The 8,690-nt window shown below is 48.7% G+C and overlaps 1 pseudogene; it reads right to left on the reverse strand.

Annotated features, from left to right (window-relative positions):
• Positions 1 to 5,799: 5,799 nt before the first annotated feature.
• LOC129715022 (uncharacterized) lies at positions 5,800 to 8,267 on the reverse strand (annotated as a pseudogene).
• Positions 8,268 to 8,690: the final 423 nt, after the last annotated feature.

Consider the following 8,690-nt stretch of genomic DNA (forward strand, 5'->3'; position numbering starts at 1 on the left):
CAGCTGAAGTCCAGTCCGTCACAAATGAGGACTAGGTTTCTCCAGATGCAATTCATTGTATGGATAATATTTCTGCAGCTGAATTTGTGCAACTTTCCCAACAGAAATTTGAGCAATACTGTGCAACCTTTTTACTGTTTTTTAGCTCCCGGTAAATGCCACAACAGCTAAGCAAAGACATATTGAATTAAAGGATCCCCACTGTGCAGCTGTCTGCATCTGTCTGCATGAGTTTTTAATGCTCTGCATCTTTCAGATATTATTGCTGGGACTCATTGTACTTTATGCAGGAACACGAGCTGTAATCTATAGAGAAATGAGCCCGAGTCATGAAGCGGTTTACGGTCACTCACAGGATGGGCTCGGTTTTCTGTCAAATATATTCGGATCCGGTATTTGACAATGGTTTGTAAGACCATAGAAACTGAAGATGATTAACTCATTCCTCTGCTCTTAGCCTCATATCTATGACACCTGCTTATGCTGGTCGACTGTAACTGACATGGGAAGGGTTCTTTAAAATTGAGATTTACTTTCCATGAACCATATGTGTAAAAGCTTGGTATCTGCAATCTCAGAAGGTTTTAACGCAGCAATCAAGGTGAAAACCATTCTTACAATTTTATTGAAGTAGTGTGATCTCACCACCATCACGCCACCCGGCATTGTCACGGTATCTTTGCCAAAAAGATTCTATGCAAGGGTCCCTGGTTTACATCTCACATTTTTACGGAAAACAATATTCGAGTGCTGCTGGAGGGTCCAAGTGCAGACCCATTGGGTCCGCCCGAGCGTTGCTCCCACCCAGCAGAGCGAGATTCAGGGATGTTCCATCCCACTGCACCTGTACGTGCTAAGGGACTTGAAGCCCCCAACGCCAAGGCCCCACAGTCTCCCCCATGGGGGGGCACGGTATGGTGGAACCCCCTCAAATTAAATTAAGGGAAGGTATCCCCGCCAGGGGGCACATGAGGGGCCGGGTGGGGGACATTATTTGTGGAAATGAAAATGTCCGCACTGTAAACACTGTATATATTTATTACACAGGGGCCCAGAGTGGCACCCAACGTAAAAAAATTGTACTGAAAAAACCGTCTCCCCCGGATGAATTTTGTTAGTTTGAATGGTTCAGGAATTGTATATATTTATCAATGAATAAAGTCTATTTTGAAAATTAAAAAAAAAAAGTGATCTCCTAATAGCCACAGGCATTGTCACTATCTCCATGATTCTCTGATGGTTTACATCTCAATTTGAAAAAAATATTAGACCAAGTGCAGACCCATTGGGTCTACTCCCCTAATTCAATATTCCATCACTCACCTGTTCCCCCAGCACAACCCCTTACCCCAACGCAACCCGTTCCCCCAACGCAACCCGTTCCCCCAACGCAACCCGTTCCCCCAGCGCAACCCGTTCCCCCAGCACAACCCGTTCCCCAACGCAACCCGTTCCCCCAACGCAACCCGTTCCCCCAACGCAACCCCTTACCTCAACGCAACCCGTTCCCCCAACGCAACCCGTTCCCCCAACGCAACCTGTTCCCTCAACAATTCCACCCCACGCAACCCCTTACCCCAACGCAACCCCTTACTCTCCGCAACCCGTTTCCCTCAACCCCCCCCCTCCCCCAACGCAACCCGTTCCCACAACGCAACCTGTTCCCCCAACACAATATTCCACCACTTTTTCTCTCCTCTTCCCCCTCTCCTTCCACCCCCCTCTCCTCTCCCCACAGTGAAACAATGCAGGGGTCAGGGGTGGGGGTGGGGGTCAGGTAGGTGAATCACCCCGTGTGGCAGCGGGGGTGAATCACCCCTGGAGTGGGGTCCGAGTGTAAACGATGAATCACCCCGTGTGGGGGTGCGGTTGGGGTGGAGGTCGGGGGAGGTGAATCACCCCATGTGGGGGTGGGGGTCAGGGGAGTGAAACACCCCGGTGTGGGGGTCAGGTGTCGGGGTTCGGGAGTCTGGGATGAATCACCCCGGTGTGGGGGTCAGGGTCCGATGCCAGTGCAGTGGGGTCAGTGACTCTGGGTGGGCAGAGAGACCAGACTGTTCCCAACTCTGCTGCAGCTGACGGGGACCTTGCCGGGTTTTGTGTCCCCGTGTGTCCTTTGCCCGGAGCCACGGCCTCGCTGCCGACCCACAGGCCATCACAGTGCGGTAGCACAGGGGGAGATAGGGTGGAGGGCGGATGTGGCCAGACAGCGCTGACCCCAGGGGGAGAGTGGGGGCTGTCCCGAGGGATCCGCTCCTTCCGCCGCTTACACCAGGTGTCTGAGTGTGCCTTGGTGCTTGGGTTCAGAGCGCTCAGTCATCCTCCAGCCCCGGGCAATCGTGAGCCGGGACTTGCCCTCAATCCGCCGGCACGCTGCTCTTTCGCAAGTCAGTCACAATAAACATTTGTATCTTCTCTCTGTCTGTGAGCAGCAGTAATGTTGGCGGTTTTTACCAGGTAAGAACATATGTGTTGCGTGTGTGGTACTGCAGAAGGCTTGAGCGACTACATACGTCACGCCCTTTGACCTTATGTCCTTCCGTGCAACCCCCCTATTTAAATGTGGCCCTCCCCCTGACGTCACTCAAAGTTGGTGCCCACCCCTCCCGTTGCAGGGCACTGTGACGTCACTTTGGAAGCGGGCTGAAAGATTTTCAGTTTAAAAACTTGGTTTGGGGTATTTTAAAAATGCTGTAACTTCAGAAATGTAGGTGGAAATGCGACGGGAAGATGTTTATCACCAACATGGGGAAAATGTGAGTAGGATGTGTGAAAATGGGAACGCTGTGGCCTAGCATGGGCAGATCATGGGCACAAACAAAAAAAAGACTTTTAGTTATATAGAGATTAATATTATTTTTAAATAAATATTTTAAAATAATACATGTGTTTCAAACATTCTTAAACTAATTACAAACATTATTATTTATTAAAATAAAGAGGGAAACTTTGGACTTTTAATAAAGGATGTAAACTGAGAGCCAAGAGAGAGAAAGCAAGGATTACTTGAAGTTAGAGAAATCAATATTCATACAGCTGGGTTGTAAGCTGCTCAAGCGAAATATGAGGTGCTGTTCCTCCAATTTGCATTGGGCCTCACTCTGACAGTGGAGGAGGCCCAGGACAGAAAGGTCAGTGTGGGCATGGGAGGGGGAGTTAAAGTGTTTAGCAACCGGGAGGCCATGTAGGCCTCGGCAGTTATGAGTGACCGTGACATAACCTCCACAAATAAAGCTGTGAAGGCATACATTTGAACTGTATTTAGCACGGGAAAGCAGAGCGCTCTTTGAAGATTAAAAATGCAGTTGGAATATTGGCCGTAAAAATTGCATGGTTTCAGCGCAAACAGGTTTATTGAAAAGTGGGTTGTTCGGTCAATAAGGAAGGACTCTCATTTTTTTTAGACCAATAAGTTTGAAAGTCTTACAGCAGATGAATTTTGCATATGTTCACTACAGATGAAATCATTCAAGTCAAGTCAAGTCACATTTATTTATATAGCACATTTAAAAAACAACTCTCGTTGGCCAAAGTGCTTTACATTTGTTATAAGAATAGTATAAACAAATAAACTACATACATATATACATATAGCCCTCGCTCAGTGGACGTCAGGAAAGGCTTGGGAGTATAGATAAGATTTTAGCCTTGACTTAAAGGAGTCGATGGAGGGAGCAGTTCTGATGGGAAGGGGGATGCTGTTCCACAGTCTAGGAGCTGCAACCACAAAGGCGCGGTCGCCCCTAAGCTTATGCCTAGACCACGGGATATTCAGCAACCCCAAGTCGGCCGATCTGAGGGACCTGGAGGTGGAGTGGTGGGTGAGAAGACTTTTAATGTAGGAGGGGGCAAGCCCATTGAGGGCTTTGTAGACATAGAGGAGGGTCTTGAAATGTATACGGAACCGCACAGGGAGCCAGTGGAGAGAGGCCAGGATCGGGGTGATGTGGTCCCTTTTTCAGGTGCCCGTCAGGAGTCTCACGCTGCGGCGTTTTGGACCAGTTGCAGGCGGGACAGGGAAGATTGGCTGATGCCAGTGTAAAGGGAGTTGCAGTAATCTAGGCGGGAGGAGATGAATGTGTGGATGATCTTTTCGAGGTCATCAAAGTGGAGGAATTGTTTTATTTTAGCTATTGTCCGAAGCTGAAAGAAGCTAGCTTTTACCACGGCATTGACTTGTTTGTCAAATTTCAGTGCTGAGTCAAATATCACGCCAAGGTTTTTGACGTGAGGTTTGAGTAGTGGGGTAAGGCTTCCAAGGCTGCCTGCTATCATTTTGATTGAGTCCGAGGGGCTGAGGATGACCTCAGACTTACTCTCATTTAGTTGGAGGAAGTTCTGGGCCATCCAGCACTTTATATCCTCGAGGCAGTGGATACGGTTATGTAGATTTGATTGGTTTTTGGGCTTCAGGGGGAGATAGAGTTGTGTATTGTCTGCGTAGCAATGGAAGGAGATGCCATGTCTTTGAATGACTTGGCCTAAGGGGAGCATATACAGGGAGAAGAGAATGGGGCCAAGGATGGAACCTTGTGGAACCCCACAGCAGAGATTAGCAGGGGAGGAGAATGAGTTGCCTATGTTAGTCGTGAAACTCCTACCTTTGAGGTAAGAGATGAACCATCTCAGGGCAGTGCCATCAATACCAACCCCGTACCGGATACGCTCAATTAGGATGGTGCGGTCGACAGTGTAAAATGCTGCGCTGAGGTCAAGAAGGCTTTACTTCAGAAAGTAGTCAGAAAAATGAAAATATCACCGACATGCCCTAACTTTCAATTCTGCGGCACTTATTTTGGTGACAGATTGAAAATGTTGGAAGATCCCAGCTGCTCATGCAGCAGCTGCAAGAGAGAAGCAGAGTTAATAGAAAGATTAAACGAAAACTTACCGTTTTAAGTTTGATCTTTATTTTATGAGAAGTTGAAGTGAGGGAATACGTGAAGAGCCCGCCAGTCAGCATGCACGTGAATCTTCAGAGCAACTGTATGAAACCAGACTATTTGCAGGACTTAACCTATAGAAAGATCAACGACCTTAGACTTACCGGATGATCTTTATGAGAATCAGGGTTGGGAGTGGAGGGCACATATTCCCTCACTTCAACTTCTCATAAAATAAAGATCAAAATTCAAACGGTAAGTTTTCGTTTAATCTTTCTATTTTATATTGAAGTCACGTGAGTGACTACGTGAAGCCTTCAAAGCTCTGTGGTTTCATAGAAACATAGACATAGAAAATAGGTGCAGGAGTAGGCCATTCGGCCCTTCGATCCTGCACCGCCATTCAATATGATCATGGCTGATCATATTGAATGCAGTGAGCTAGTCTATATGTGGACACACTGCACCGATCAACCATACATGGTTGAAAGAAAAAACATACTTCATTGAAACATGATGTTAATTTGCATACATGTACATGCTTTTTAATAGAAGCAATCCCTTTACCTCGCGGATAAATTATTGTCTTGATTAACACAATGTAAAATTCTATTAGCAAATAAGCCAGGCCTGTTAATTGGTTTATTGCAAAACCTCTGGAAAGTATGCTCATCTGCCCATCCTGCTGTCGCAAGAATGTGATCCAGCGGAACTTCCATTTTATTTGCTGCCGAGGTAGCTGCAGCTCTGGTAGAGTGAGATTTGAAAATATCAGTATCCACTCTCGCATCTGATAACATACATTTTATCCACCTAGAAATGGTTTGCACCGTTACCCTTTTGTGTGGCTTTTTATAACTTATGAATACAGCTTGTTCATTACCTCAAAGGTTTTTTGTAACCTCGATGTATCTCTTTACATAAATAACCACACGGCTGTGTAGAGGAGGCCCGTCCTTGTTTTTGGTTGTGGTCGAGGCTTCTCTACCAGCTTTGACAAAAGTGATTGATTTCTTTGGGGCATGGTGGTGTTTGCTGTTACTGATGGCAGTGGCTATGCTCTCAGCAACCACCTTGAGCACCTGGTCATGGCGCCACCGATAGCGACCTTCCCCAAGAGACTTTGGGCAGCTGCTGAGGAGATGTTCTAATGATTCTCTTCCAGAGCAAAGTGGGCAGGAAGGTGTCTCGCTCTTGCCCCAGATGTGGAGGTTTGCTGGGCGTGGTAGGGCATCGTAGACAGCTTGGACAAGGAACCGGACACGCTGGAAGTCTTGCCTGCATGATGTTTGACCAGGTAATCCTGTGCTGCGGTGTGCTCTCCCACCTTGTCCACGCTCCCTGCTGCCTGAGCCCCACCATACGGCTCACACCTCCACGCTTCCTCCACCCCTGCTCAGACCTCTTCCTGGATTAGATGGTGTCTCTCCTTGCCCTGGGCCTTGCCAACCGGTGTCTTAGGGAAGTATCCTAAACCCGCTCTGCCAGTTGCCATGACTCTCACCAATGCCTTTTGCCTTAGGCGTGACTCTGCCACCTCCACTGCTTTCTCCGCCCTCCATTTCCTCCCTGTTCTCACCTCTATGCCAGCCGATGACACCTTCTGGTTCCTGGAGTCCCTGTACTGTAGAGCTTCGCTTGTTCACGCCACCATAAACTGTCCCGTGAGGCCACTGAATGGGAGCTGCAAGACGTTACTGGTCCCATACGGTGCCGCACTGTTGATGCTGCGGGGAAGACCAAGCCACCTGCAGAGAAAGTCGCTGATCTTCCTTTTGAGGGACTTAACTGTGGTCAATGGAACAGCGTAAACCAGCAGAGGCCACAGGAGTCGGGGCAGGATGGAATGCCTTTAATCTGCCTGGCAGACCTGACTTGTTGACTTTGGTGAGCCAGGCTTCAAGGTCTTTGATGGACTTTTGAATGGCCGCAGAGTCTCTCAGAGTTGCGTCAAAAACCTTCCCCAAACTCTTGACAGTTTGCTCAGTGATGGAGGGAACGGCAGTTCCGGATAGTAAGAAGTGGAATCTGTCAGTCACCTTCCCCTTCTTCAGCACCATGGACCCTTGAGTTTGTTGACTTGAAACTCATCCTTGTCCAGGTAATAAGTTTCTCAAGACCTTGTAGGATCCACGTACTTCCTGCGACCGGTGTTGTGGTGATGGTAATGTCGCCCATAAAAGCTCTTATTGGGGGCTGTCGTACACCAGGCTTGGTTAGGGGGCCTCTGCATTCCACCTCGGCTGACTTGGCCACCATGTTCATGGCAAGAGCAAAACGAATAACAGAAATGGTACAGCCTGTTATTTATTATTCCATTTCCAAGCCGATGCCAGTCTGATGTTTCTGACCCAGAAGTCACCCTCAGCCTGATATTATGGTAATAATCCAGGATCAGGACCTTGATCTTGCTGGGAACATGGTGTCGGTATAGTGCAAGCTCAGCCAGTTTGTGCCGTATGGACCCATAGGCATTGGCGAGGTCCAACCACAGAACAACTAGGCCACCTCTGTTTTCATGGGCTTCTCTAATGAGCTGCGTAACTACTCCAGTGTGCTCCAAGCAGCCAGGTACTCCCAGCATCCCACCCTTCTGCACTGAGCGGTCGATGTAGCTGTTTTTGAAGAGAAACTCAGTTAATCTTCGGGAGAGACTGCTGAAAAACACCTTCCCTTTGACGCTCAGCAGCGAGATTGACCGAAACTGATTGATGTTTGAGTTTAACTCTTTCGGGATCCATACACCCTCAGCGCACCTCCACTGGTCACCAACTCTCCCCCTTCGCCATACCACCTTCAAGATCTTCCATGGGTGTCGAAAGAGATCTGGGAAGAGCTTATACACTATGTATGGTACGCCACTAGGGCCTGGAGCAGAGGCTGAGCGTCCCGCCTTGATGACCTCCTCAACCTCCTTCAGACTCGGCCCCCTCACATTGAACTCTGTTGTTGCGGGGGCTGGGCTGATGAGAGCTTTGTTGGGTTTGAGCTCCTGTTCCCTCATTGGATCGCTCAGGGTGTCATGGAGGAACCTGTTGAGCACATGAGGCGGCCACTGCGCTTGACCCCAAGTAACCGCCTGGTAAATGAACGCAGCTCGCTTCCTAGCTCTCTCTTCCTCTTCTCCTGTGCCACTCTGCTCTGCAGAGGTTCATAAGCCTTTTCCTTAGGATGTTTCGTAGGTCGGCCAAGGCTTGCTTCTCCACTTCGGTAGATGTCTTGTACTGGTTTTTGAGGCTTCGAAGCTCCAGCTGCAGTTGAGGTATTTTGGTGGCCCTGCGGTTCATAGTATAGGTGGTGGGCTTGGTGATACTTTTCCCCACGATGGGCAAATCTTTCTGAGGCATAATTGACTATGATGGCAGTCATTGTTTGGAGTCAGCGATCTACATCTCCTTTGGCTGTGGCTTGAATGATGTTGGTCACGTCTTTGTCAAACTGCAGCCGTTCATTCCGGTTGCTTGCTGGGGGCCACTCAATCCGTTGCTGTGGAACTACTCTGCAGGGGTTGGGAGACTCTAGTGCGTGGAGGGTCTGGGCTCTGTGGGGTGAATCCTGGCCAGGCTCCACCTGCGTCTCACCAGGTTCAAGGCCTGTGTGCGCTGCACCTCTTTCTCCTCCGAGCATTTAATTCTGGCCTGATGGATTTTTAGGCCATGGCGGTTCGTACACAGCTTTCCGCAAAAGCATCTTATAATCGTAGTCAGTTTGTTTGTTCCCCCCTCTCGGGATCTCCTGTGGGTATTTTTCATCAGGCCTTTCTGTACCGATTCTCACCCAGGAAAATAAATTACTGCAGCACGACCA

The sequence above is a fragment of the Leucoraja erinacea genome, chromosome 47, assembly GCF_028641065.1.
Source record: "Leucoraja erinacea ecotype New England chromosome 47, Leri_hhj_1, whole genome shotgun sequence".
NCBI lineage: Eukaryota > Metazoa > Chordata > Chondrichthyes > Rajiformes > Rajidae > Leucoraja > Leucoraja erinaceus.